General features: G+C 45.6%; 1 protein-coding gene across 1 annotated transcript in view; it reads right to left on the bottom strand.

Moving 5' to 3' along the window:
- LOC144769706 (uncharacterized) overlaps nt 1-23,388 on the bottom strand; it is a 335,260-nt gene that overhangs the window by 229,255 nt on the left and 82,617 nt on the right. The gene's annotated exons all lie outside the window — the stretch shown is intronic.

Raw genomic sequence — 23,388 nt, 5'->3', positions numbered from 1 at the left:
AGTTGTCATCAGTGATGTCATGAGTGATGTCACTGACCATGTCATGAGTGATGTAATATGTGACGTCATCAGCAGTGCATTGCGGGCGCACAAGTTATAGCTAGCTGAACTAACTATAACGGGGGAATTTCAATGGTTATATACGAGTGAAATGTCCAGCTAACTATAACGCCCCTGAAACCTTTGTTTTTTTCAGTGAATTTCTAAGGTCTTTTAAATGCTAATTCCTAACTATAACGTGCCTGAAACCTATGTTTTTTTTCAGTGAATTTCAAAGGTTTTTAAATGCTAATTTCTAACTATGCCTACAGAGATAGGATATGTGAAGAAAGAAGGAAAAATGCACCGAAAGAAAAAAAAGAAATGCAGAAAGAAGCAACAGAAGTCCTCAAAGACGAAGAAAAGATTAGGAAGAAGGAAAACGTGCAGAAAGAACAAACAGAGAGGCAGAAAGAAGCCTTGTTGCAAAATCATCCTGTACCCTCAACTTTTTCAGACGGATACTGATGGTAACTGAGTCTGACTAACCAGTCCTAGAGCCAGTGCTATGTTAAAAGACACTTAGAATACAGTGAAAACACCTACATACACTAGGGAACACTATGCGTTAGGGTCCCCCTGTGATTAGCATGACCTCCTCTGTAAGCCACTAGTACTGTGGTTCCCAAACTGTGCGCCGTGGCGCCCCTGTGCGCCGTTATGAGTTGCCAGGGGCACCACGCACGATGTGGAAACCACAGCTGTTGGGTGTGCCATTAAGCGTGTGTTGGCAGTAAAATATTATGTGTCTTTTAAGAGTTATTGCTGCCCGCCCTGTTATGCCATGCCTCGTGGGGCCCTCTTCACAAGTTACAAATAGGTAAGACTATTCTGCTTGCTCATTAACTCTTTTATTTATTTCGAGAACTCAAGTTAGAAAGGGACAAGTTACACATGTACAGTGGCCCCCAAATTCTTGTCAGAAAACAGGACAGCATCTGACTTCATGAACACGTAGTATGCTCCTCACAGAACAAGATAAAGAATTCAAATATAGATACAACTTGTAAATGTAAAATACAGCCCATGTATAAATTAAATTATATCCTGGCTGCTGTTCCCGCACTTTGTGTGAACTGAAACACCGTGCCTGATTTAAAAAATCAGAAATTCCAGTGGGCAAACCCGAGGCTGTGGAAATAGGCCGCATTGCAACCAAAATTAATTTCCTGGCCCCAGTCTGACCTTCCGTATATTACTCCATGTATAAAGCTTTTTCTGGAACTGGTACTGTCCATATTTCTTACACTTCTGAGGGCTAGCCATCTGCAGCAAACATCAGTTTTTACGTCCAGTTTCAGGATATAATATTCTGAAATAAAGTGGCTAACTCACTTCTTGGAAATACTTTAATGAAATCTTTAACAGGTTCCAACGATCATAAAATAGCTCAGAGGTTGAGCATAGCTGTGGCATAGAACCGTGTTTACGCCTACGCGTCAAGCATTTCTAGTCTGTGTAAGGTAGCTCAGTGTAAGATAGCTATAAAATATGCTTTGCTGCGGAGATCATTCTGCGAACTGCAGGTCGCAAGTTACAGTCCAGTGAACTAGGCACTTTCTAAAAAGGTGCGTGCAGTCTGCAATTCACGAGTTGTTAGCCAATCCTGCAATAAAGATAAGGTTGACAAATGGATTTATTAAGTAGCAAACCAAGTTTGTAACCCCTGAACACAATTTAAGGGACATTGTTATCACTCACCGTCTATTTCCTCAAAAATGTTTCTGAATAAAAAAAAAATGCAAGTTTTAGAATCAATTCACAGCTGGCTCGAAAATAAAAAGTCAATTTGCATCAAAAGCAATATTTCTCTGAGACATCTCCGAAGTATGTATCCATAAGGAAGCGCTGCTAGTGTCACATCAATTTTGACAGATGACAGACAGTAGCGTTGAAGCTGGAGTGGGCTGTTAGGCGTGGGGCAGCAGACCTATCTTCAAAGTCATTCATGTCCTGTGCCCCACACTGACCTGGGATGCAACTGGGTCTACCACCTCCTGTGCAACTGACTCTACCTTATCCATACCAGCATGCTACAAAACTGCCTCTTGCCCGTCCATTCTTTGTGCCATGAGACTGGCTCTACCCCAGCCCCACTGAGCTGGCTGGATTGTACACAGCCCTGTCTTCTGCCATTTATCTCGTTCTACACCCAACCTTACTGTCCTGCCCTGCCTCAGCCCCTGTGACCTGGAGTGTGCCTACTAGTTCTGCCAATGCTCACCGACCTGGCGCCACTGACAGTATGTTACTAGCTGTTCACTATCCCTCCCAGTCTGCCACCCAACTGACTTTGCAATCCCTACTGTACTAACTTTACTAGGCGACTGCCTCTGCCCGTGCACAGTGATATGGCATGTGACTGTCACTGCATCACCCGGCCTACTGGCAACCGGTATAGAAATGGTGGGGAGCCACGGCCAACTGCCAATTTAGTCAAGGGAGCCACATGTCAAAAAGTTTGGGAACTACTGCCCTAGTATATAATAGGGCAGGGGGGTTAAAACTACCTCTCAAAACGCGCCACAGGGTGTTTGCACACATCACCTCAGGCCCCGTACCCTCCCTTCACCACTGTGCAAACACGCTCTGTGGCCGTTTGAAGTTGGGAGATTAAGTCCCCTTGAATCCTGAGGGTCCCTAGGGTCCAACTAGCCCAACAGGTATCTCCAGGGCGCATTTACACAGTGGTAAGGGGAGGGGACGTGGCCTGAGGTGACGTGCACAAACACGCCCTGTGGCACGTTTTAAGTTGGGGAAAGAATTCCCCTTCAATTGTGAGGGACCCTGGGGGCCAACTAACCCACCAGGTGCTTCTAGTAAGTGCCAGTGCGCTGCATTGCAGAGAGGTGGTGCAGGCTGTGCCCCTTTTTACACCTCTCCGGTGCATGGCCTTTTTTTATTTATTAAAATAGTTTTGGAGGGTGGCTGCGATGACCCCTCCTCTGGCCACTTATGGCCCCTGAGACCCCATCCCCCTGGGCCGGCCTTTCTATTTTCTTTCTTTATTTTTTTAATTTTGGGGGAGGGGGCGGCATGGCCCCCCTCCCGGGCCACTTGTAGCCCCGGGGACCCCATCCCCCGAGGCTGGCCCTCTGCGGTGGGGACCGTGGGGGGGTCCCCAATCCCCCCATGTTCAAGCCAGCTCCCCACGGCCCTCGGGAGCCGGCATTGCTTTTCCACATGGGGAGCTGCTAAGATGCAGCTCCCTGTGTGGAAAAGCAATTAGGTTTAAAGTTTGAAAGAGAGAGCAAGTTTCCTGCTCTCTCTTTCAAAATTCAAACCAAGTTTGCTACGGCCGGGCGGGAGCTGTGAGGCTCCCGCTCTGCCATAGCAAACAACAGTATCCCGGGGTGGGCACCCAAGGACACTGCAGGAGCTGGCCCTGGGGGGTGGCGGTCCCCAGGGCCACAACAAGGTTCCTGGAGTAGGGGCCCCGTGGCCCCCCTCCACTATTTCCAAAGCCCCGGGGGGTGGTGGTCCCCGGGACTGGGGGGTCCTCCAATTTAAATATTTAGAGCCCTAGGGAGGTGGTAGTCCCCGGGGCGTGTGGGGGTGCTTGTACCCCCCTCACAGGGTATTTTTTTTAAAAATAGAGCCCCGGGGGTGGCAGTCCCCGGGGCTGCAGGGGGGGCAGTGTGCCCCCGCAATCAAAATTAAGTCGAGCCCCGGGGGTGGCAGTCCCCGGGGCTTGGGGGGACCTTAGAGGCCCCCATCATTATATTAAGAAGCCCTGGAGGTGGTGGTCCCCGGGGCTGCGGGGGGCCATGTCCTCTCCGCAATTATTAATGCTTTGCCCCGGGGGGTGGCGGTCCCCGGGGCAGTGTGGGGGGACTGGGCCCCCCACACATTTTTTGATTATGCCCACGGGACTTGCCCCCCCCCAAGGGCTAATTACCAATGACACGCACCCTGCGCAGATCTTGCTGTTTAAAAAAAAATATATCTTTTTTTGGGGCCTTGGGGTTCCTTGTGGGACCCCCTGAGCAGGCCTAGGGGGTCAGGGTGTTTCTACCCTGCCCCTTTTTGCATTTTGTGCATTTTCTCTACTGTTTTCTTGTGCCTCGGTTCTACCGAGGCACAAGATGGATGCCAACACTTCATGGTTTGGAGTGTTGACAGCCAATTAGCATACAGCTTGTCATCGGGAGGGTGCGCCATTCCTGAGCGGCCAATGATATATATATTTTACTTTTGATTTTCTCAGCAACTACTGAACGGATTTACACCATTTAACAAAAAGGCATGACTCTGAACCAAGGGTTACCTTTTTGCCAAATTTGGTGTAATTCCAACTCCAGCAGTTCGGGCTGTAGCTGCGACTAAAGGTTTGTATGGAAAATTGCAATGGGAAAAGATGTTTTGGGTACCCCCTATTTTCTCAGTCCCCAATCGACGAATCACCCCGAGACTTTCAGAATAGAAGCGGATCGGAGCTGGCCAAAAGTTTTATAAGTTTCGCGAAGATTTGTCAACCGGCGCTAAAGTTATTGGGAATAGAATGTTGCTGATTTCCTATGGAAAATAGGTCCTAACTATAACTACCTATTGGTGACCGCCGGTGGGTAATATATATATTCTTGACTATGTCATTATTTTAAGTCCCAAAGTTGAGATAGCAATTAGAAATCTGCTCTGCCATCCTGTGGTAAATAAATAATTAATTACCGGTACTATTTTTGAATACATTAATAATAACAGATAGCTCAATAAATAAGAGGCAGGATCCGAGGAATCTGAGTCGAACGGGCTTTATTCAGGCAAAAGGGAAGGGACAGGATCGGGACAGCCTGAAATCAAATAGAGAGGCAGCTGCAACGTTTCATCAACAGTACAAGGTATATATAGTAAAATATCACAATTACATTACATACAGTAGGCGTAACTAGTGACAAGCGTAAGATAAGAACACATGGGCGTGAAAAGAAGGCGTGCATAGGGCGTGCACGTAGACATGTGATGAGAACGTCACAGAAGTGTCATAAATGGGCGGAAACATGGAGGGGGCTACCTGAGCAGCTGGGACCTTTAACCTAGTGGTGCGCGCAAACGGGCCATGACGTGTTACCGGGGAGAACTGGGGGCTACGACTTCTGCACTAGAAGAGGAGACTAAAGTCTGCGGTGTCAGGACGACATGTACCTATAGCATATCTGGTATCTGGTGTTTGGAGTACATGTTGATAGAGTCTAAAAGTTATCAGGGCAAAGGCTACTTGACACTAAGGCTGGTGCATGCATATATTCTACATGTATTGCATGTGCTATGAATCTTCCATGAATACTAATACAGTAATTCTCTTGCATGGAGACAGAAAGACTAGACTAGGGCTGGAGATGTTTATGCGGTTCAGTAGCTTAGGAAGGTGAAGACGGAGAGCTGAACTGATAACTAGAGGCATAACATATTCTTGGCAGACAGGCAGGCAGAGCCAGGCCGGGCACCGCGCTGCGCGGCAGGAAGTAAGTGAAGGGTCAGGGATGCAGGTGGGGGCTGCATCGCTCCTCGGAGTGAGTTCTGGAGACTGGAGCTTGAATCTGGTGTCCGGGCCCCTTGAGGCCTAGAAACGGGGACAATTCAATGAATTAACGTGCACACTGTAAAACGTGGCAACATAGGCCTAATACTCGTTGCTTTCACGAGAACTGGATACTGGCATACTAGCGTTGGACACAACTATAATTGCGTCTTTAATCGATCATAGGGGGATACATGCATATCGATCATGCACATATAACATAGGATGGGGAACACGTAGGCACATATGACAAGGCAAAATTCAATTTTCCTCATTCCCTCCTTGTGCCCTACGTTTCCATCAGGAAACATCAATATTCATGATACCATCTATCTGTTCATATAGCATCATTTGCTCGTCTCGAATTGTCTTGGAACGGGACTTAGGACTAGGAATACAAGATGTAGCACACAAGCCGCAAATCGCAGGGCCACATTGTAAACAGAGACAGCAACTGAATATAATCATTACTGCTATACCTAGGAATGACAATACTTTCCATCCCCAGGCAGATATGATACTCCAGAGCCAACCGGACCATGTCCAGGTGCCTGGATTCTGGTGTAACTGATGGGCAATTTTATGAAGTCTGGTTATAGCTGAATAAACAGACGGCGCGTTATTAGGAATGAAAATGCAGCAACTAGATCCGATGACTCTACAAGCTCCTCCCCTATCGGCCAGTATGACGTCAAGGACGAGACGATTTTGGAGCACGACAAATCTCATAGCAGATTGCTCTTCAGTTAAGTTACCTAGAGCGGAAGTAGTCTCATTCACTATTGCTTCAAGGGTTCTGGTTAGCCTACGTATTAACTTACTATTCTGGACAGGACCTATGAAGAAAAAGAAACCTTTATTGAAATCTTGATACTGTTCTAAGGCAGTTTCAGTTTGATCGACAATTGGGGACTCGATCTCCCTTCTATGTCTAACGTGTACTAGATGTGTGTTTCTGTGATAATCGGATGGGGCTTGAAAAACTGGTGGCAGTAGGAAGGCAATGTAACATGTTCCATCCCAATCGAGGGGCAGACGAACATATGCGGTCTGACCACAAACAAAATAGGAATGACGTGAAGCTTTGAAAACAGATTTCCACTGTCACTATACTCGACCATAGTAGTACAATCACTATGTCCTACATGTGCGGAACCATTCTTTGTGACACATAATTCGCCTTTAACTGGTAGAACTGAAATATCAGGCAAATCTGGAGTAGTCTCGGACTGAACATTCAAAACCATGAAATTCGAGGAATAATTACCTAGATCATATACTTCATTTTCTAGATCTAACCCTGTTCTATGGGAAAGACCTTCCTTGTCTGGGAAACATGTTCTATTCAGAAGGGACATATCATTCGAGGATGACGTTAACGTGGACCATGCTCCACACGAACCATTATGTGAAAACGGATAAGGAAAGAGTGGCAGAACTCCCTTCGGTGTCTGGAAAGGGGGGAGTCGACCACACACCCAACAATTAGTGGCATTGCTGGTCTGGTGTGAATAGTGTAACATTCGGATAAAAGTATTATTTCGCATAGCAAGACGATAGGATAACTCGTGAGGAGGCAGGTCACTAAAAGTGTGCTCTACTGTAACATTAGAAAACATATGTACGTGTGAATTAATAGGAAAACATAAATGTAAGGCATAACTTATGCAGGTAACCATAAGACTCAGAAATAACAGAAAAAACAGAGTAACAATGCATCTACTTCGGAGATTCTTTTGATAACGTATTCTCTTAGAGTTTTGACTAACTCTCTCACTGTGTGGGTCTATCTCATACATGTCAGGAACCTGTCTAACCGTTTCACCCGAGAGGGACTTAGACAATTAAACTGGCTGACTTACTAGACCGAAGCTTATCTTTATACTCCTGCTGCGGAGTTTTCTCTAACAGGGGAAATTTAGATTCAGTGTCTGGGCAGTCCTTGAGAACGGGGCAGTCCTTGAGAAAAGTCTTTGGTTTGAGTCCATGGAATCTCTTTACATGACTGGAGTGCAACCACCCCTTCCTTCCTTCAATCTTCACGGCGGTCCTTGTTGTTAGTAGTACAAGTCGGGGCTCCTTCCAGCGGGGCTCCAGCGGACTTGAACGATCAAAGTTACGAATCAAAACGAAGTCGCCTGGTATGACCTCATGCGGTTTCACTTCGGTGTTGTCTGGAAAAGCGGCGGCAACCTGTGAACGACAAGATTGTAGTGCAGACATCAAGGAGGCCAGGTAATCTGTCAGCATATTACTGTCAACATCTGTAATTGTACGTGGTCTAGGTGTACCCCACATGTTTGGGGGACGACCGAACACTATCTCATAAGGAGACAGACCTGAACGGGAGTGAGCGACCATTCTCATATAGAAAAGGGCAACTGGCAGTGCTACTATCCAATCTACACCTTTCTCTGCACATACTTTGGCAATGCGGATTTTCAGAGTCTGGTTATGTCTCTCTACGAGACCGGCTGCTTCAGGATGTCGTACACAATGGAACTTCCACTGGTACCCTAACAGAAGGGATACTTGTTTCATGAGCTCGGATGAAAATGGCTGGCCGTTATCTGAATACACGACCCTAGGCAATCCATAGCGGGGGAAAAACTCACGAACCAACTGCCTGGCAGTGGTCGCAGCTGTGTAATCTGGGACTGGATATGCTTCTGTCCACCTGGACAAAGCGCATACAACTACGAGGACATACTTGAAACCTCGACATCGCTCCATCTGAATATAATCCATCTGGAGGACTTCAAAAGGGTGGTCAGGAGGATGGAATCCACCTTGTTCCACCGGGACACCTTTACCTGGATTGAACTGACAACAGATCATGCAGGTGCGCACTTTCTGCTTGGCTGCTGCTCGTAAATGCTTGTTAAACCAGAGGTTCTGAATACTGTCTAACATGGCTTTTTCTCCTAAGTGTGCTGGACTATGTGCGGTGTTAATAATAACTTGAACCATAGAGTCGGGGAGAAACCATGTGGCTTTTCCCTTCGTCAACCATCCTTGATCTGTCTGGACCCCTCCTTGTTCAGACCATTTCTTGATTTCATCGGGAGTAGCATGTAACTGTATATCTATTACGTCTTGTGTAGGGTCCTTAACTGTCATACAAGTAGCCTGATCTGGAATGTCTGTCTGTGTCGTGTTAACTGGAATGTCTGGAGTCTGAGCTGTAAGCTTGGCTGTTCGATCTGCTAGATCGTTACCCTGGGAAATGATGTCAGTGACTTTCGTATGTGCTTTGCACTTCATGATAGCGATGGCTGTCGGTAAATGTATTGCATCTAACAGAGCTTGAATGAGGGGGCCATGCTGAATCTTGGTTCCATGAGAAGTCATAAAACCTCTTTCTTGCCAGAGCACTCCAAAGTCGTGTACGACTCCGAATGCATAACGTGAATCCGTGTATATATTTACTTTCAGGTTCTTAGCTCGTATGCAGGCTTGAGTCAGAGCGACGAGCTCTGCTGCTTGAGCAGACAGGGTGTCAATACGATGTGTTTCTATAACTTCGGTTTCAGTAGTCACGGCATACGCGGCTACTAGTTCTCCTGTACTTGTTCTCATACATGAACCATGCACATAAAGTGTCAGGTCGGGATCAGGTAATGCAATGTCTGTCAAGTCTTGTCTTGGCTTTGTCACGGTGTTAACAACTTCCACACAGTCATGTGTGGCAGGATTTGAGGTAACTGAGGGTAACAGTGTAGCGGGATTTAAAATATTGCAGCGTCTGATTTCTATGTGTGGCTGGAACAGTGTCAGTTCATATCCTGTTAAACGTGCAATGGTCAAGTGCTGAGTCTGGGTTCGGTTTAAAAGAACTTCCACAGAGTGTGGAACTTGTACTGTCAGGGAGTGTCCTAACACAATGGAATCACTTTGTCTGATAGCTAGAGCTGTGGCTGCAACTGACTTGAGGCACGCAGGCAGAGCCTGGGCCACTGGATCTAATGTGCTAGAAAAATAAGCACAGGGCTTGTATTGTCCTGCTTGATCTTGTGTGAGAACAGACAATGCAGTACCATCACGTTCAGTGACAAAAAGTGTAAAAGGCTTACTGTAGTTCGGTGTTGCTAGAACAGGTGCATTACATAAAGCTTTCTTTAACTCATTGAAAACAAGTGTATGTTCCTGGGTCCAAGGGAGGACAGTCGATGTGGCTGCCTCCTGTGTCGTTAACTGTATCAGTGGCTTGGCTAGATATGCGCACTGAGGAATCCATTGTCTACAGTAAGAAGTGAGGCCGATAAAAGCTCGTACCTCCTTCTGTGTCTTGGGCTGTGGAAGATGTGCTATTAACTGGATACGGTCAGGTGTCAACTGCCTACCCCTCTTGGACAGTAAGTGTCCAAGGTAGACCACTTGCTGGACACAGAATTGTAATTTGGAAGGGGACACCTTGTGCCCCATCTCGGCCAGGAAATACAAAACTGTAAGTGACGCACGTTCGCAGTCACGTTCAGAACGGGCTGTGATCAATAGATCATCGACATACTGGAGCAGAGCAGTGTCAGTTGGCATGTGACTATTGTCTAGTTGTCTTTTAAGTGCTTGACTGTAAATGCTAGGACTTTCTGTGAAACCTTGAGGAGCTTGTGTAAATTTATAGCTCCTTCCATTTAAACAGAATCCGAAAAGGAACTGGCTATCTGGATGACTGGGGACACTAAAGAATGCGTTCTTGAGATCGATAACAGTGAAGAACGTAGCTTCGGAATCAATGGCTGTCAATAGGGAAGAAATATCTGGAACCACTGGGTACTGGGGTATAATACATTTATTAAGTTCTCGAAGGTCAATCACTAATCGATAAACTGGAGGTGCATTGGGATCAGTACGTTTCAGGATCGGAATGATAGGAGAATTACATACATTGGAGTCAGTTTCTACAACCACTCCTTGAGCAATAAGCTCGTCAATAATTTTGGATAAGGCTGCTACAGCCTCAGGTGGCAATTTGTACTGTCGGATTCGTGGTAATACAACACCTTGCTTCAGAGTAACACGATGGGGTGTGATGTGCATACAACCTACATCAGTTGGACCTTGCGCCCATAAATGCTGTGGTACATTCAATAATCTTGGATCAAAATCACGTAATACATAATGACCTTTAAAGTCTCTCAGAAACAGTCGCACCCCTTCTGGGGAGCAGCATATTACTGCTCCTAATTCTTTCAGGGTCCTAATGCCTAATAGGTTTTCTGGACATGATTTCGTAAGTAACAAGTCTGTAGTTCGGGACAATGGACCAACTTCTAGAGTAACTGGTTTCGATATTTCATTAACAATAGGCTTTCCTGAAAATCCAAGGGAAACATTTCTAGAGCCTGAGAGTGGAGCCCCTGGAACCTCGTCATGACTGATGGTAGTCCTACTTGCCCCTGTATCAATCAGAAACTTTCTGTCTTTCCCTAATACTTGACTGTGTACATAGGGACCCTCTTGATCTACAGGAATCTCGATGAGAGGCAAGCCAACCTCCCCCTCTAGGCTGTTTCATGAATACGGCTGATAATCTGGATACTCTGACTGGGCATACTGGTACATCTGCTGTGTAACGTGTTGTGTTGCAGCTATAGGCTGCGGTACTGTAACTGTCTGTGGTGCATTTTGCGGTGGCTGGGAAGTCTGTGAAACTTGTTCTTGTCTCGGCGGACGTGGTCTTTCTTTTGTTTTACCAGTAGCTATGTTGTGTTTCAGAACTGCACATTCGTTTATATAATGACCTGGCTGTTTACAGTAATTGCATGTCCCTTTAACGGGAGATGCAGGATGACTGGCTTGATTCGGACCCCTCTTCTGACTGTCTTGAGGAACAGACTGTGCAACTAGTACTTTCATTTTCGTGTCTTTCATGCGTCTCCTTTCATGTTCCTGTTCCTCCCTGATTCTGTTCTGGTGGTACTGTAGCATCTGGAGCATCTGTGACGGAGTATTAGCTTGCCAGGTACTCTCGACTTTCAGTACTCGATTTTTAATTTGTGGACTTGAATTCTCAACTAGCTTGGTAACAAAAAGATGGGGATACGATTCACTACTTGTTTTCAGACCACTATTAATAATGAAACATTTCTCAAATCTAGAATAGAAATCACTAGTATCTTCGTCTAGTTTCTGTTTACAGGCTGAGATGGCATCCCAATCTTCCTTTTTCGTGGCTAGTAATCTTGGCAAAACTTGTATCAGTAACTCGGGCAATGCTTTAGCTTTATCCCCAAGACCGGTACCTGGAACTCGTGTGTTATCTTCAGTTTCTAATGCGGTCCAATCTATCTTTTTCTCTCCCACCTCCCATTCTTTTTCTTTGAGTTTTTCATATATGCCCGCAGGCAACAGGACCTTTAACATTTTAATGATATCAGGATACGTGTATTCTACCATACGGAGCATGTCCTTTAATTCACGGTGGAACCCTGCTGGATCTTTATCGTGACAGGGGATTAACTTTTTCATTTCCAGAAGTTCTATTTTCGTGATAGGGGTGTAAACAAATACTCGTTCTAGACCACCCCCCTCCCCCTTAACTGGATGTACTTCTCGTAACGGATTCTGTCTATCTATGTAGAATGATTTTCTTTCTGGGGGTGGAACGGGAACAAAATGTGGATTCAGGAACGTTCTGTATTTATAGCGCTGTTCTAGTATGACACTAATTAAATCGGTACCTAGACCTTTCCATCTGTTTAGGAGTAACTCGTTCAGTACATCATGTAAAGGACCTGGATCAGAATGCTGATCCTCATACAGTGTAATGAGGTGCTGGATCATATACGTACCCACCAGACGTTGCTCGGCTGGGGGCAGTTTCAGAAACATTTGGGCCACTATTTCATCTGGAAAAGTGGTAGAATCACTAGTCCATCGGACTGCTGATCGGGCTAGTTCTTGTTCATGCATTGTACTAAGCTCGCTATAACCTATTCGTGATTTCAGAATTTGATCGGTGGCCTGGAATACTTGTTCAAGAGAACACTGTTCGGTTACTGGTGGAGGAAAAACTTTCTTGTAATCTAGGCGTGAATGTCGGTCGGAAAGTCTAGTTCTACCTACATACGCTATTCTGGAGGGATTCTCGCTATCTACCTCTTCACTGGAAGAGTCATACTCTTTCTCGGTTGCTCTTTTTGCTTCCTCCTTCTGGTGTATACTTATAATTTCCTTACGAATTTTCTTGTACATACTTTCTACACTACCTTGTGTCCTGTGTTTTCCCTCGGCTATATTGTCACTCCACTTAGTCAGACCTTTCATCTCGTCTTTATCTTTATCAGGATAATCTTTCTCTCTTATTAAACAGTTAATCAAGAACTGTAAAATCATATGTTGAGTCTCGACTTTTCTGTGTGCCATAGCTTCGTGAATACTTCCTGGATTCTCTCCTGTACGGACAAAACGATATATTCTGTCTAGATGGTCCTTCATGTCGGGCAGGGTGACCAAAAAGTTGGCAACCCGTCTTAAACGTACTGAATATAATACCATGTGATCATCGCCTGGAACTGGATCATATATACATTCCGTAAGAAGTCGCTTGAGGTCTGCGTATGTAGCTAGTTTTGGCGTACGCTGTAACGCTGCGTCTCGCGGCGTCAGTCGTCTTACTTGAGGCGGGGTGATAGGAGCACTTCCCCCCACTGCTCCTGAACTAGAATCGTCAGTTAATACTGTACGTGCTGGTAAAGTAACTGGCAAAGCGGGTACATTTACTGTGGGCTGGTCCGGGGGTACTGGCACATTAACTTGGTCCCCGGGACCAGTGGCTGGAGGAACAGGAATTACATTATTTACAGGATGCGGAGGGTGAGCAGGCGGAATATGATTTGCATATGCTGGAACTGTGTCGTCCAAGTAGGACGAAAGAAAAATTTCAGCTGCGGTCGGTTTATGACGTAGCTTAATCGGGACCAATGGTGGCGGTAAATTACAGGGTGCTTCCGGCGTCGCCTTCGGCAAGCCCTCGGCAAGAAGAGGATACATACCTTTAATAAGGGCATCTCTCTGTCTGTCTGACTGTTCTGCTCTAACTCGTTCACCTTCTTCGATTAATTCCCTTTCTTGGGCTTTTTCTGAGGATTCCCTACTTAATTCTGTTTTCCTGAATTCTTTTTCGGTTCTTTTATGAGATTCTTTGCGCCATAACTCGATGGCATCTTTCTGGGACTGTCTGGCTTTCTTTTTCCATAATGCTTCTTCTACTCGCATGATGCACTCGGCATCCCATGTACCTGATACAGGCCATCTATATTTCTCTTCAAGATCTTTCGTATAATCCGCCCATAAGTCTAGATATAATATGGCATCTAAGCCATGCTTGTGATACATGAAATGTCCAGGACTGTCCCTAGGAGGGACAGGAACTGCTTCTTCGAGTAACCCTTTTCTGGTTTTTATCTGACGTAATTTCGAGAACAGAGGCATGACTGAATTATACTTGGAACACAATACACAATAATCACAGTAATGAAATGGCAAACAAATCACTCATACCACGACATAGAAATACATTAATGACAGTTTGAACAGAATACTACCTGATACACTGAAAACATAACACTTGAATTTCTCAAGAACGGACTTACTAGAATTACTGGATGCACTGCTAAAACAGTACAGAACATACCGGTCTCATAAAGAGATACGTCATACCGTATCCACCTAGGTGAAAACTTCGGACTGGATCTGTGTACCCAAACCCATCGGACCAGGAACAAACTAATGATCCTGTCTAGATACTTCCCCCGCAACGGTACTCACCGGGAAGCAGAAACTGGAAGGCCTCGGACTGGACTGGACTGCTACGACGTCGGACTACGAACTTCGGACTTCAGGAACAGGTGGGCCTCCGGATACCTCGGACCTTGCACTCTCGGCTTGGGCTCTGGTCGGGACGAACCGCATTCCACACCGCCTCGTCTGGATGCCGGACCGCAGTCTCCGTCTCCTCCGTGGGCCTGAGGGAGACTTGAAGCAGAAATATCTGCACGTGCACGGTAGAGTTCCGTCACGGCTGTAGAGGGTCAGGGGGCCTGCGTTACATCGCCGGCGCGTGGGGAAAGGGCACGTCCCTATTCGGGCACCATTTATGTGGTAAATAAATAATTAATTACCGGTACTATTTTTGAATACATTAATAATAACAGATAGCTCAATAAATAAGAGGCAGCATCCGAGGAATCTGAGTCGAACGGGCTTTATTCAGGCAAAAGGGAAGGGACAGGATCGGGACAACTTGAAATCAAATAGAGAGGCAGCTGCAACGTTTCATCAACAGTACAAGGTATATATAGTAAAATATCACAATTACATTACATACAGTAGGCGTAACTAGTGACAAGCGTAAGATAAGAACACATGGGCGTGAAAAGAAGGCGTGCATAGGGCGTGCACGTAGACATGTGATGAGAACGTCACAGAAGTGTCATAAATGGGCGGAAACATGGCTACCTGAGCAGCTGGGACCTTTAACCTAGTGGTGCGCGCAAACGGGCCATGACGTGTTACCGGGGAGAACTGAGGGCTACGACTTCTGCACTAGAAGAGGAGACTAAAGTCTGCGGTGTCAGGACGACATGTACCTATAGCATATCTGGTATCTGGTGTTTGGAGTACATGTTGATAGAGTCTAAAAGTTATCAGGGCAAAGGCTACTTGACACTAAGGCTGGTGCATGCATATATTCTACATGTATTGCATGTGCTATGAATCTTCCATGAATATTAATAAAGTAATTCTCTTGCATGGAGACAGAAAGACTAGACTAGGGCTGGAGATGTTTAAGCGGTTCAGTAGCTTAGGAATGTGAAGACGGAGAGCTGAACTGATAACTAGAGGCATAACATATTCTTGGCAGACAGGCAGGCAGAGCCAGGCCGGGCACCGCGCTGCGCGGCAGGAAGTAAGTGAAGGGTCAGGGATGCAGGTGGGGGCTGCATCGCTCCTCGGAGTGAGTTCTGGAGACTGGAGCTTGAATCTGGTGTCCTGGCCCCTTGAGGCCTAGAAACGGGGACAATTCAATGAATTAACGTGCACACTGTAAAACGTGGCAACATAGGCCTAATACTCGTTGCTTTCACGAGAACTGGATACTGGCATACTAGCGTTGGACACAACTATAATTGCGTCTTTAATCGATCATAGGGGGATACATGCATATCGATCATGCACATATAACATAGGATGGGGAACACGTAGGCACATATGACAAGGCAAAATTCAATTTTCCTCAATCCAGCAAAGGCAGACTGGGAGTTATGTTTTCTTTGTCACAATCGTGGTCCAAATACTGCAAGAGAAGTCTCAGAATTAAATAAAATTGGGAATCGTTCATCTGGCTATTAGAACACTTACTATGCCACTTTCTACAGACAATTCATTTTTGTAAATGTACATAGTTTATGTAAGAAAAAGCAAAGAAAATACAAATGAAAGAGGTGGACCATTTCCACACAGCCTTAGAACATATTCAGGAAGGATAGAGGTACCTGACGAGAGAGACTGCACCTGAGACAGATATACTAACATTTTGTGTCATGGTTGCACCACATTTGTAGCGCAGCCCTGACGCCAAATCCATTTTGGGATAATAAAAGCCTCAAATCTTTGCATGGCTTGGCACATAGCGCTGCCTTGCGTTACATTCCTTCGGGTAGGCGTTACATGGGTGGAGCATGGGTAACGGCGTGTGTGTTGGCCCTAGGCTCCTTGAAGTGTGCCAGCTCTATGAGAAAGCAGAATTGCAGTATATTTTATTAGATATGGCACATTTATGATCCCTACCTTTCATACAAGCTAGTTCAGAAAGGTGCCTTGCTGCATTGTATTAAGTAAAAGGTTAGTAAATCTGCCCCTAAGATTCTCTATTTAACTTTAACTGTTTGAGCTGAGCTTGTTTTTGATACAATTGACTATTTTGAGTATGAGTATTTGACGGCTTTGATGTTGTTTTGTTGTGGAAGCAGAGTGCTGTCACTAGCTTAATGCTGATTGAATGATTGGTCGGCGCCATTGGCTTATTTTTTTTTGTCAGCTGAAGAAGAGAGGGAACAGGAAATGGGAACACAGGCTGCACAGATCCTTGCAGACACCCCCTTAAGTCAACAGAGGAGGACATTCCTTCTCACACCTGCCGGCCAAATCTTGGAATGACCTTTCCGTGCACCTCAGGGCCATCTCATTGCTCCAGCAATTCAGGTAAGGACTCAAGACCTACCTGGCTGTTTAAATGAGCAGTTCGCCACAGAGCAGCTGGCAACTCTAGTGCCTAAAAACCCTCATGGGTGATGTGCATTGCTTTACAAATCCTTGATTGATTGGTTGTTGTTATGTAACAATACTCTTCTACAGAATTTTAGTCATCACAGGAGTTGTGTGATGGTTCTGAAATTAGATACCATTAATGGCTCCAGCAATTAGGATGCGTTGAGATGGTCCCACCGGGAATCAACGGATTTAATAACTGGCAGACAAGTAGACAAAAGTGGACGTTTTAGCTGGATCCATTAGGTTCAGTTCAAGAGTTATCAGAATGATGTTAAAGGGTTAGGTACTAGAGGAAATACTGAATGACTAAATGTAGAGCACTAGATGTCGAGGGAAGATGTCTGGTAAGGAAAGCCATTCTTTCTTCTGAAGGTTTCTTATTCTGTGCTACCATAACCCCCTACAGGATAGAAATGGCTTTTAATATAAGACAATTGTCTAAATGTAAAGCTTCTACATACTAAATATAACAATATCTATATGAATTTTTGCATAAAGTTATTGAATGCTTTATTTGTTACGCCCAAAGCATGGTGTAGTAGAATACTACTTATGTAAACTTTGGTTTTGCTGTAGACTTCACCCCTCAGTGTAAAAAAAGGGTGAAATGGAGACATCTCATGACAAAACTCACAGGGGTAAAGTCAGAGGCCCTCACCTGTTTTACCACACACCAAAAAGTCTAAAAGGCCTGCATAATTACAGGGTGATTTACACATCTTTCTGAGGTGGTCCTGCCCAACACTAGTTCAGCATCTAGCAAAGTCAAGGTATGAACAGAGGGAGAATACAGTTACATAGACATAATGGGAAATTTCCTGTCAGACAAATCATTACCTTATATAAACAGGTTGACCAGACAGAGAGGGTTTTAGGAGGAAAGGCACATTAAAGAGGGTTTTAAATTACAATTTTTCAGGCTCCAAAAATGACTTTACTACCTGCTCACAATCAGAGCTTTAACTTATTAAATGTAATAACGTAACCCAATGTTATCCTATAGGAGAGGTAGGTCTTGAAATAGTGAAAAATGAATTTGCGAGTTTGTTTTTCAGTACCAGGACTCTTACCGGTATACTTAAAAGTAGAGGTCCCAATGGGCTCCCCACAGAAATTTGTAAATGTGTGGCAGGTTAGCTCACCACGCATATGCTCAATATGTTCCAAGGAGCAAGAGACAAAGGCAGACTCCCGGAGGACTTTAGGATGGCAACCATAGTGGTCATCCTTAAAAAAGGAAAACCACACGGTCTCTGTAGCTCCTACAGACCTATCTCCCTCTGGAACTTTGAAGCCAAAGTATTGTCCAAAGTTAGAGCCAACTGTTTGAGTCTAGTCATTCAGTCCTTAATACATCCAGATCAATTAGGCTTTATGCCGCACAGGAGCTCCTGGCTCAACTTGCGGCGCCTTTATGGCATAATGCAGATGATCCAAAACAAACGGATGTAAATGCTGCTCTCCTGTCACTCGATGAGAAAATGCCATTCGACAATATTCGCTGTTCTAGATAAGTCGGGCTAGGTCCAAATCTACAGCAATGGATCCGCCTTCTATATGCCAGCCCAATGGAGCACATTAGCGTCAATGGGAATATTTCTAGACCCTTTATACTTCATCAGGGCACTCGGCAGGGCTGCCCGTTGTCACCAATATTATTTGCATTGGCACTGGAACTGCTGGCTGTCTGGATGAGAGTGTCCTACTAGAAACAAGGTGGCACATTCTGGGAGTATCGGGTGAGACGACATGGCCACAATTGGCCAAGACCTGGCTGGCCTTAGCGGGAAGGGAAGGGTATCAGAGGTGACTGCAGTCACCTCTGATATCCTTTCCTACCTAATGAAATGTTGTTCATATTGCTGAGGAAAAAGTGCTTCATTTTACAGTGCAATGGTGGATGAAAGGATTTGTCCCCTATCTTGAAGAGTGTGTTTATTTGTTGTTTGCTTCTGAGATGATTTAGTTTGCTAGGATACATTTAGGAGTGTAAGAGAACAAGGTCTTTTCTAGTTTGAAGGTTGGGTGCCCGCTAGCATTTCAGGTGTAACAAGAATTGGGGGAATTAGATTTTGATTTGACTTTCTTAGTGCAGAATGGCTAATGGGCGTCAGATAGGGTGTTTAATGTAACAGAGAGACTCAAAGATGTTCATCAGACACTGTTGAAGAGCACATAATGTCTATTCTAACAAAATTATAGGAAAGTAATGTTATTACTGCACAACTCTCTGTCGTATTGTATGCAGCATACTAGAAAGCCTTAATCTGTGGATTAAGGCTTTCTAGAAAGTAATACTATTTTATTTGGATTTTTAAATGAGATGTTCAGGACTGGTGAGGATGATCTAGGTGAAAACGCCAAGGGCCCACCTAAAAATCAGGGGTTACAGGCTCAATGCAAGCTTGTATAACTACCATACAAGAGGCATTTGAGTATAGTAGACTTACTGTGCATATTACAAACAAAAAAAGAAGGATCTGACTACTATTACCTAGGTCCTGATGAAGGCCCCGACCTAGGGCAACGAAGGTGGAAACATGTTGACCACTAACGTGTGATGCTAAGGACAGTCAGGATGCCCAAAAAACATCACCGCTTCACTTTTTAATTTTTCCCCTAGAATTTTCTGCCACATTAAATTTCATCTTTCAGGTATAGGAGGTAATTTTAAGTGTCACTGCACACATCTTATGTTACATATATTTATAACGCGCATGGATACTCATGAGTGTCCCGGCGCAAAGCCTAAAGGGGTATGGAGAGAGACTATCTGGCAAATAAGTGTGCCTTTAATTTACTTTTAAAAACTACTGGGTCCTGAATAGACCGAAGGACAAGAGGCAGGGCATTCCAAGCCACAGCAGCCTTCACAGCAAAGGAACTGCCCCTTAATCTCTGATACTTGAAGTGAGGGACCTGGGCAAAGCAAAGGGGGCAAAGCAAAGGGACATGGATCGAAGGGCTCTCGAAGAAACATAAAAAGAGAACCGTCTCTGCAGATAGAAAGGGCCGCACCCGTGGAGAGCACGATGGCCAAGAACCAAATGATTTAAATTTAACTCTGTCCGCCACGGGGAGCCAATGGAGAGATCGCAGCTGATGGTGAACACTATTCCTTGCCGAAATGCCCAATAGCAGTCTGGCAGCCGTATTCTGAACCACCTATAACCTTTTCAACAGGTTGCCAGGAATACCAGCATAAAGGGCGTTGGGGTAATTCAGCCGTGACAGAATCAGTGCACATGTGACTGTTTACCTTGCCGTCTGAGGTAGTAGAGGATAAACATTTCTGAGAGCCTTAAGAAGACCGAAACAACAACTGGCCAGTTTCTTAATATGTGTTGAGAAAGAGAGACTCTCATCGAACCATACTCCCAAATTTTTGACGGGCTTCCTGTGGTGGAGGGCAGCGGAAACTTAGGTGGCCACAGCAGCTCTCGGAAATTGGGAGGGAATCTACCAAATAACAAGATTCCAGACTTCTATTCATTATACTTGAGCTGTGAATCTGCTAGCCATTTAAAAATAGAAGCTAAGCAGTGTTGCGCCAATGAAACAGAGTCCGCATCTTTGTCCCATGTAAAGAGCAGCTGGGTATCGTCTGAATAGGACATCACCTTAGCCCCAAGCTCCTCTGCCAGATATATCACTGGAGTGGCATAGATATTAAAAAGGAGAGGGCTAAGGGAGGATCACTGTGGAACTCCAGTAGTCACTGACTGAGGGGAGGAGGAGGACCGTGGGAGCCAAATCTGCTCAGCCCGCCCTTCCAGGAAAGACCTAAGCCAACCCCAGACAGCCCCCGACACACCAATCCTGGCCAGTCGTGCCAGGAGAGGTGCATGCGTAACCAGGTCGCACTCTGCCGAGATGTCCAGCAAAATTAATGTCGCTCTCCCGCCGGCGTCAAGACACTCCCGAATGGCCTCTGACACCTCCACTAGAACAGACTCCGTACTATGAGATCCCGAAACCCTGATTGAACCTGGTGTAAGAGTGCCTCTCTTTCTACAAATTCTGTAAGCTGTTTATTAACCACCTTCTCGCACACCTTGGCCAGAGCCTGAAGGAGGGAGATATGCTGGTAGTTCCCTGAGCTAAGGGGGTCCAAAGAAAGCTTTTCAAGGAGTGGCAGGATCTTAGCCTGCTACCAGACCTGAGGTACAACAGCTTTCTGGAGAGACATGTTGATAATGGAGTTAACTTCTATGTTCTTACTCTCTGCCACTGCTGCCTGGCCGAACCAGACTTAAGGCCCTTGAGAATTTTAAGAGATTCCAAAGGATCAACCGGTTTGAATACCGACAATGAGTGGCTGGAATCAGCAGGTTGAACCACTAGAATTTCCCTCCTGCTGCCGTCGCAGGGTGTAAACGCCGCCTGGATAGTCCCAATCTTATCTCTGAAGAAGCATGAGAGAGAGTGTTACACCAGGGTAGTGAAGATGGAGTCACACTCGCTTGGGCCAAAGGGGACGTGAAGCTCTGAACAATGGCAAACATTTCTTTGGATTTGTTACTGGCAGATTCGATGCGGGCTGCATAGAATTGCCCTTTAGCCAGTATGATGGCTTCATAATATGTTTTTTGCATGTCTCTGAGCTTCCGCTTGGCTGCTGGGCAGTATCCACTCCTGCGCCAGGCCCGCTCAACAGTATTACAATCATGCTTCGCAGCTTTAAGGGTCATGTTAAACCAGTGTTAAGAGGGAGATTCCCTAGCCAGCCTGACGGGCCGATGGGGGGCCACCGTGTTCACCGTCCGAGACACCCAGCCAGTAAACCCCGTCAAGCACTCCTCAAGCTCCCCTGATAGAATGGGCCTAGAAGTTTCCAAGGCCAGCTTGAATTCGAGTGGATCAATTTTCCCAAAAGCTGGCTTCCGGCATTATACACTTGCCAAGAAAAGTAGGATATAAAATGATCCGACCAGGAAAGATCCCTTAGAGCAATAGGGAAGTTGGTACAAATGGGGTCAAGTAGGTGGCCGGCCTGATGAGTGGGCAGGCCGACGTGCTGATCAAGTTGCGCCAGATGTAGTATGTCCAACAGGTAATTCACCTCCTTGGTGTCTGCTTGATCCAGGTGGATATTACGATCACCCAAAACCATGTAGTGGGAAAATCTTACCGCCCTGGAATAGCATCCCCACGGGTCTGAAAAAATGATCCCACTGGGCCATAGGGCCTATGGATCAAGGAGCCTGCCAGGGTAAAATGAGCTGAGACGCGGATGCTGAAATCAAGCACCTCGCAGCCTCCCCAAGCAGTAGTGTCCCCCAATCGAAGTTCCCACTTGTTCTTATAAATAATGGCCACACCGCACCCTCTCCCCTCTGGGCGGTCAGCTCTAGAGATCTTATAGCCCACTGAAATGGTAAAAGAGAAAATCGGATCTGAAGTAGAATCAAGCCATGTCAGTCAGGAACAACAGATCTAGAGAGTTGTCCTACAGCAGGTCAAATACAACAGCATAATATTTTCTAAGAAAGTGAGCATTAATCATAGCTGCCAGAATAGGAGGGTCCTTGACCAGCTGGCCGGCGAAGCTATCCTTATTAGCCAGACAAGCAAGCCCCCATCCTAGTTTATAACCGCACGCTGAGGAAGCATCTTTAGATCCCACAGCCACATCCCAGTTACAAGAATGGCAGCATGTGGTAAGATCCAGAGACCGTAGTGTGACTCCAGAGTAGCTCCTTCCGAACTCAGCCCCTGGAGACTTGCAAGCAGCATGGCTGGCGCTGGCTGCTTCCGGGACGCTGACAGGCGCAGACGGGCTTGCCTTAGGCGCGCCTTCAGTGGGCCACCTGCTCGTTTGCGCATTTCATGTTTAAATGTCCCCGTGTGCCAAAGAACTAGAGCACTGACTACCAAAATGGTGTCTCTCAGCAGCACCATGGGTAGCCAGGAAGTGGTCTAAAGCAACAAGCACGAGCAGGTAACTACAATGTAAGCGGCAGGGAACACAGTGAAACATAAAACATCGGTTTTTATTTTTTTTTAAATGTGAGTATGCGGGCATACCACATCCCACAGACAGAGGTGGCACTCACCTAGGGAAGTGAGTACCCAGGTGCAAAAGCTAATAATGACGCCACCCTATAAGATACCCTATTGGTATTCACTTACACTACCAGTGGCAATAACTGTTTTTGCGAATTCAGGCCCATACTTAAGGGATCCATGTTCCAAACACCAGTGCAATTCTCCTTTGAATAATAAAGTAACTAGAATTGGGGGCATTCGATTTTGATGTGACTTACTCAGTGGGGAATGGTTAATGGCTTCGGATAGGCTTTGAGTGTAGCAGTGAGACTCAAGGATGTTCAACTATCAGACACCGGCAAAGAGCACATAGTTTCTATTCCAACAAAATGATAGGAAAGTAATGTTATTACTGCACAACTATCTGTAGTACTACATGCAGCATACTAGAAAGCCTTAATCTGCGGATGGCCATGGATCAATCTAATTTGGAATTTTTAATGAGATACTTTAGGTAAATGATTCTCTTATTATCTGTTGCTGTAGTCTTACCTGGCACAACAATC

Source organism: Lissotriton helveticus, chromosome 7, assembly GCF_964261635.1.
Source record: "Lissotriton helveticus chromosome 7, aLisHel1.1, whole genome shotgun sequence".
Taxonomy (NCBI): Eukaryota; Metazoa; Chordata; class Amphibia; order Caudata; family Salamandridae; genus Lissotriton; species Lissotriton helveticus.
This window is presented reverse-complemented; position numbering and strand designations above follow the sequence as displayed.